Here is a 7,896-nt window from a genome sequence, read left to right as displayed (position 1 = left end):
AAAACATGTTAACATAAATACTTTTATCTGTACATATTTATTCCGCTATGATAACATTCGTTCCGACATTCTATTTTTACAAATATTGATAATGATCATAATAATCGTCGACCAGTACACTTTTCGGCGTTGCCCAACCAATATCTAACAGTAGATGCATCAATTCAGATAAATAATATAAAAAATTATATTAAAAATCAATTAAATTTTTTAACTAATTCAAATTTAAAAAACAAGTACTCAAACAGTTTTTACATAGCTAATAAATATTTTGCTGTTGTTTTCCTAATTAAATCAACAACAAAATTTCGTAATTGTTGCTGTTATGCTTAAATCTAATTTTAAAATAGTAAAACAGCTTGCTTAGTTTAATTTTTTTAAAAAAACTTTTTTTTTTTCAAAATTTAAATTGCATTTTCTCTTTGGGCTTGCACAACGAGTGAAATAGAATTATCTCTCATATATTTTGGTCACAATGTGCACAATTGTCAAAAGCTTCGTAATCTTGTCAATGCCTCTGGATAATTTTTTTTTGCTTTGGTTTTAATCATGCTTTAGTTGTGTTGTGAAGACCTCTTTACTAAGAGTACATTATTATATTTATTAGATGGTTTGCTGAAATTCTGTTTTTTTTTTAGTTCTAACATTCATTTCTATTAAAACATGTTAACATAAATACTTTTATCTGTACATATTTATTCCGCTATCTAATTTTAAAATAGTAAAACAGCTTGCCTAGTTTAATTTTTTTAAAAAAACTTTTTTTTTTTCAAAATTTAAATTGCATTTTCTCTTTGGGCTTGCACAACGAATGAAATAGAATTATCTCTCATATATTTTGGTCACAATGTGCACAATTGTCAAAAGCTTCGTAATCTTGTCAATGCCTCTGGATAATTTTTTTTTGCTTTGGTTTTAATCATGCTTTAGTTGTGTTGTGAAGACCTCTTTACTAAGAGTACATTATTATATTTATTAGATGGTTTGCTGAAATTCTGTTTTTTTTTTAGTTCTAACATTCATTTCTATTAAAACATGTTAACATAAATACTTTTATCTGTACATATTTATTCCGCTATCTAATTTTAAAATAGTAAAACAGCTTGCCTAGTTTAATTTTTTTAAAAAAACTTTTTTTTTTTCAAAATTTAAATTGCATTTTCTCTTTGGGCTTGCACAACGAGTGAAATAGAATTATCTCTCATATATTTTGGTCGCAATGTGCACAATTGTCAAAAGCTTCGTAATCTTGTCAATGCCTCTGGATGATTTTTATTCCTCGTTTTCATTTTTCAATTCAAGACGTTTCTAATTATGTTACCGCCGATATTCATATTCTACTAGAGGATTCCCGAGTTCATAAAAGATACACCTAAAGATGACCGGTTGTTGCATCGTTGGAAACGTTTTGAATATAAAAAGTTCACATCTTTTTAAAGCGAAAAATGTGGAGGTTTTTTTAGCTGAAAAGTACATCTAAATCTGGATTGATAACTACCGCTTTGTCAAGCATCTCAACAACTTTCTGCAATGAGAAATGCTTCAAAAACCAAGGCAATATCAAAAACGCCTTCAGCGACTTCATCACCACCAAAACACAAGATTTATACGTTACTGGCATAAATACACGTTGGCAAAAGTGTGTTGATTGTGACGGTGCTTATTTCGATCAATAAATTTATGTTGGGCCGAGATATGTTCATTTCAATTTAAATGTTAAAAACCGCAAGCACTTTTTTTCAACCGGATAGTAGATTTCAATAATTAAAGATTGTGGCCTCGAATTTGTGGCGATTGTGTTCGTTACAACTCTACTTTCAACCGAGTCGTTGTTTGTTTCGTTCACCACACTCTTTTCTTCTACCTCTTCTTTTACACACGTCCGTTCGCTTTAGTGACTAAAAACCGTCTGTCCTCCCGCTTTCCTTTCCTCGTTATTTATGGAACCAGGGTACGAGATTCTCCGAAATTTCCCGAGATTCCACGAGACATTTTTCCACATAAAAGCCTGCGGGCGCCATCTTGATTCTCAATGTTTCGTGGGTTTAATAATCAAATATGTAACAACTAGGTCAAAACTGACTGGCGCATACACGCAGCTTGCCTCCCGTTTTGCCCAATTATATGTCACTTCTCAGGCGAGCTAAGCACGTGACAAAGTAAGTAAAAAGGTTGAACTCAAATACTCCGCTCTCTTTTTCCCTCTCCCGTACATGTATACAAAACTGGCAGTATGCGTGTAAGAGTGCTCCACCGGGGTCCTGTTGGCACTAAAAAAATGACTACAATCTATCGCAACTTAACGAACTCACACGCGCGCGCGCGTACACGCGCGAGCACGCACGCGCACACACACACACACACACACATATACACCATTTATAGATTCTTTCAATTTCTTTCTAATAATATAAAAAGCAATGAACATTCCCTTCAATAACTTTTAATTAAGAAAATATAATTCATATAACTGAGCAGAGAAGTTTCGATACAATATTTCAGATCCCTGCGATACATGGCACTAAAACTGTCAACATCAGAACTCTTCTATATCTAAACTTGACTCTCCTTTGCTCTACAAGAACTCTTTATATTCACGAGCATTGTAATCTTTCTATTGCTGTAATTATTACTGAACACATATAAAATATCGCTTGTCTGAATGTATGCCTCTAAATCTTTTGTTTGTTTTCTTTTCTTTTCGTGTAACATGACTCTCGTCTTTCTCCCATTATAAACACCTCAAAGCAAAATCCCGAAATGTAACTCTCCAAGCTAGTAATTACCTAATATGGTGACTTCTTAACCGGTAGTCCTTGCCATAAATTTCTTAAATTCCAATTCTACCTTCCAACAAGCAAGGCTAGCTAGTAACATATAACAGTAAAAAATATTTTCATATCCAATTTACACATATGATAACTGTGTGTATGAAAACAATATTTAAATTAGAAAAATAAAGTAATTAAAGTCACTCTTTCTCTAAACGCTCACTGAGACATTAAAATATTAAAAAGTGGTTTAATCAGCATAAGCTGAAGGTGTAAGAATAGATAGCTTAAACCTGTGGAATTTGTTCAGTTTATCACAAATTACAGAATATTTTTTTTTAAATAATACGCGTGAGCTATAAAATTATCATTATCAACATAATTTCTCTTCTTATTTTTAATTGAACTATGATTTTGGTTGTGCTGTGAAGCTTTCTTTACAAACAGTATTAAAAATTTACGATGTTGACCATCTCATAATTTATTCCTTTAATTCAGCTGACATTTACAATTCTCAGTATATATAGATAAACAGATTAGCCTAAAGTACTTGTTAAAAGCATATTTTTTGCCAAGAGGTTTTGCCATTTTCCAACATACTGCACCTGGTATTCTCATCCATCTCGTACTGGCAAGACTTGATATTGCTTAACTTTGGTAATTTAACAAGAACAGATGTGTCAACATGATTATACTGTATTTTTATTTTGAGTATATTTAAATATATTATTAAATATACTAACTGTTAAGTTTTGAGACATTGTGTTGAACAAAGATGGTGGCGTAGTTCAGATCAGTAACCAAGATGGCGGTGTAGTTTATATATTTATTAAGTTTATTCTATTCGCTGTTGTCTAGAAGCAAAAGCATTATTATTAAGATTTCTTTGGTTTTAATCATGCTTTAGTTGTGTTGTGAAGACCTCTTTACTAAGAGTACATTATTATATTTATTAGATGGTTTGCTGAAATTCTGTTCTATTTGGTGTTCCCCTGGAGCAAATAAATTGTCATTTTCAACATTATTTCCCTTTCGTACGTTGATTTTAATCATACTTTGATTGCGATATGAAGGTCTCTTTATAGCTACATTATTATATTTTCTAGCTGAGGAAGGTTTACTGAAACTTTTGTTCTACTTAGCATGACTTGAGAGCAGATAAATTGTCGTGATCGACATTATTTCTCTTCGTACATTGATTTTAATCATGCTTTTGGTTGTGCTGTTAAGGTCTCTGAACTAACAGTACATCACTATATTTATTTTATTCATACTTTTATGTTAACCGTACTTTTGGCAGTGTTGTGAATGCGTTCTTACTATTATTACTGTATTATATTTGGTGATATAGATTTTTTTTCTGCTCGGCAATGTCAAAAAACAATTTAATTGTTATTATTTACATTACAGTCTTATATTTTCTAAGAGAGGGGGATCTAATATAATATTTTATCGGTTCCCCCAACAAAATGAGGGTGGACCTGTAAATTCACCCTTATCCGTTCGTCTTGTCGTCTGACTTTTCTCAAGCACTACGCCTGGGGATTTTTTTTTAAATTTTGCACAAACATTAAACATGATACGAGTAAAAAAGTAACAGAACAGATTTTCCGGGAAAATTCCTATAATCCCCCCCCCTTGCTTTTGGATTAAAATGGCTAAATTTGAAACTTTTGTGCTTATTAAAAAAATTGATGACTTGGATTTTCATAGAACTTTCTGAAAAGTTGTAACTTACTGATTTCTATATAATTCTGTTTGTTTATACTTCGCGATAACTCTTGGATGTGCCCCAGGGTCTCTTTTAGGGCTAATAAAAACACTCCATTTTGGGGACTGTTTTTGTCCAAAATTTTCTGTGTATGTCTATTTAGTAGTTTTGCATGGTGCTGAACTCAAATTTAAAAGGCTTTGGGGACTTTGGGGGCTAAATTAGAGAGTGGGAGCAAATTATGGACTTATTCATTTCTTTTTTTGCATGGTGCAGAACTCAAATTTACATATGTTAAGACCTAAAACTGCATCGTTTGTTCATTATCACCAGGATTTGACGTCCCCTGGGGACTTTTGGAGCTAAATGGGTGGGGTAGGGGCAAATGCTGAACTTAGTCATTTTTTTATGCATCGTTCACTGTGCACTCACGGGGGGGGGGGGGCATACATGCTTCACTTGTTCTACTTGGAGTTGTTCGGGGGCAATAAATTTAAATTATGAATTACATTTAAATCTTTTTCTATTATCCTGAAAGCAGTCGGGGGAACAGAATTATCTGACATTCAGTATATTACTGTTTTATTCCTTTCGGTGTTGTCCAGGTGCAATAAATATAAGATTATAGTATTACATATAAAAAGAATAGCTCTAGTAAACTAATTACATTATTATTTTCTAATACATCAAAGCAAGAGAATAGAAAGGAATGGGCGGAGGAACAAGAGAGGTTTGGGAAGAGGGATGGTAAAAATGGAGGAGAGATAAAGAGAGAAAGGCCGGCTGAGAAAGATAGCGCGAGAGATATAAAAGTTTTAATATAAAAAATGTTATACACACGATTAATCTTTTACTGTTTAGTTTGTTTGTTTTTTATCCCCCCCTCTCCCGGATAACGCTGGGTTGCCTGCTAGTTTAAATATATAGTAAAAACGGCGTTAGGAAACAAACTTTAATTAAGTCAATTTTAGTATAATGATCATAGAACGTATGATTTATCGCCTGTTATAGTTATCACCAGCAACGATGAATTGTGAAAGTTTAGTAGAATTCAAGCCATGCAGATTTAACCTAACTTGTAATCGATAACGCAACACATAAACGTTTCTACAATTGCTACTTAAAATGATATGTAATCGATATGTTTGCGTGAGTATGAGTGACTATGAGACAATAAAGTCACGTTTAACCGTCCATAAATCAAACACAAATTACATAAACACAAGCGTTTGAATTTTAATAAAGTTAAAGGCTGTCTAAATGATACATGAGTAGTCGAGTGGATAAAAATTGGAGACTATGGAATCGGCTACCAATCTGTAGTGGAATGGGGACAAAAATTGATGGTCACATTCAATGCTGCCAAGACTAAACTGGTTTCCTTCAATAATTACAAGAAACCTTCTCTGCCACCAATAGCAATGGCCAGTGACTCCCTGTCTGAGAGTACATCTTTCAAACTGCTTAGCCTAACGTTCACAGGAAACATGAGTTGGAACAATTATATTGAAAACATTGCCAGGGCCGCTGCAAAGAAGGTAAGCTCTCTCTACTGTGCTAGAAAACTACTGACACCTGAAAGTATCCTGTACCTCTATAAGGCCACCATTCGCCCATGTATGGAGTATTGCTGTCACATTTGGGCTGGTGCATCTGCTACTAGTCTCTCGCTCCTAGACAAGAGTCAAAAGAGAGTCGCCAATCTGATAGGCCCAGAACTGGTATCTAAGCTTCAGCCTCTGTCCCATCGACGAAACGTTGCATCCCCTGCCTGTTCTACAAGTATTTTAATGGTGAATGCTCTGACGAACTGCAGACACTTGTGCCCCCATGACGTAGACACCCTCGACAAACCCGACAGGCAGCTAAATCTCACCCCTACACAGTAGAGATCCCTAGATGTAGAAGATCTTTCTACTCCAGTAGTTTCTTCTCCAGAACCGCTAGACTCTGGAATTCCATTCCAGGTCCCTGCTTCCCCAACTGTACGGACATGCAGAAGTTCAAGTGTAGCGTGAACCGACATCTTGCTGCCCAAATCCCAACATAGTGCCCCAGTAGCTGCTGCCCCTGATAGTAGCCCCCTACACCACAGTAGCAATGTGCCTTGTTTGGGGTGAAGATGTAATAAAAAATAAAGTTTATTACTATCTAAGTAATGTCACTTTTGTGTGATCGGCCTTAAATATCAAGTACATTTACAACTGTCTATTTGGTTAAAAAACATTCATCAGAAGAAATTAACTACTAATTGTAAACCGGATGTATTATACACAAAGGAGACATGTTCAGATTGTAAGTTATATTGTGATAATCGGGAACTGGCAGACCTAACCAGATGTTATGTTAGTCAGAAACCACCTGTTTGAAGCTGGCTAGACCCTTTATCTATAATACGTCTGGTTTACGGTTATTATCATGGGACTTTGATGGGAGCAATTAATCAAACATTGCGTCTCCTAAAATCTCATGAAAAGTAAATAATAATTAAGTCATAAGCTTATAAATAAGTATCTCTCTGTCTTTTTCTCTGTGTCTCTCACTCTCTTTGGGTTTGCAATTTTGAAAGACAATCATTTTTTATTTTTTTACAAAGGAATCAGGCCCCAGAGGCTACTCGAGGATGAGGGTTAAAGAGTGTACAGTAGTCAAAGGGACAAGATCATAGTAATTGTTAGAAGTGTAAATTTGGTGAATTGGATTACTGAAGGGGAACAGCTCATCAAGAACTTGTTTACGTTGGACTTGAAGACGACCATATTGTAGTCTGGAAAGCAAGCAAACAGAAGAGAGTTCCACGGGTTTGCAGTTCTAAGAAAGAAGGTTTGTTCATAGAATCTACGTTTAGGTTTAGGCAGAGATAAAGAGAGGAGGAATTTATTGATGTTACAGCGAAAGGCTGTCCCCTTTCCATGTAAATAAGAAGAACATTAGATAGATAAAAATGAGATTAGGATAAGCCGAGACTCGAACCTTGTAAGCAATGTTCAGAAATTGGAATGTTAGAATTTCGCTATTGTTAAATTCTATTGGAAATAGTTCGATATTGTTTGTATTGTAAAAAGAATTGATTGTTCGTTCTTTCATGAGAAATGGATTAAAAATGTCAGCTTAAAAGAATGAACAATATAAATTAAAAATATATTGTAAAAAATAGGTTAGTTAAGAATTCTTTGTTTGCAGAAGTGTGTTTTGCACAAATGTGTGCTTAGCCACGTGAGTTGGTCACGTTTTGGAACCACACATCTGACGTCATAGCAAGAAGGGGATTCTCAATATAGGAGCATGAATTAGTCAGATTAGAGCAGTCAGGCAGTCGAGTTCGAGCAGTCAGCAGAGTCGGTCGGAAAGAGCTGACATGGTCAGAGGAGGATCCCCTTAGAGGCGAAGGGGTAAAAGTTTTACCATGTAGAA

This window comes from Euprymna scolopes, chromosome 13, assembly GCF_053919585.1.
Source record: "Euprymna scolopes isolate OS-2025 chromosome 13, ASM5391958v1, whole genome shotgun sequence".
NCBI lineage: Eukaryota > Metazoa > Mollusca > Cephalopoda > Sepiida > Sepiolidae > Euprymna > Euprymna scolopes.
The sequence above is the reverse complement of the archived record's forward strand: the minus strand, read 5'-3'. Positions refer to the sequence as shown.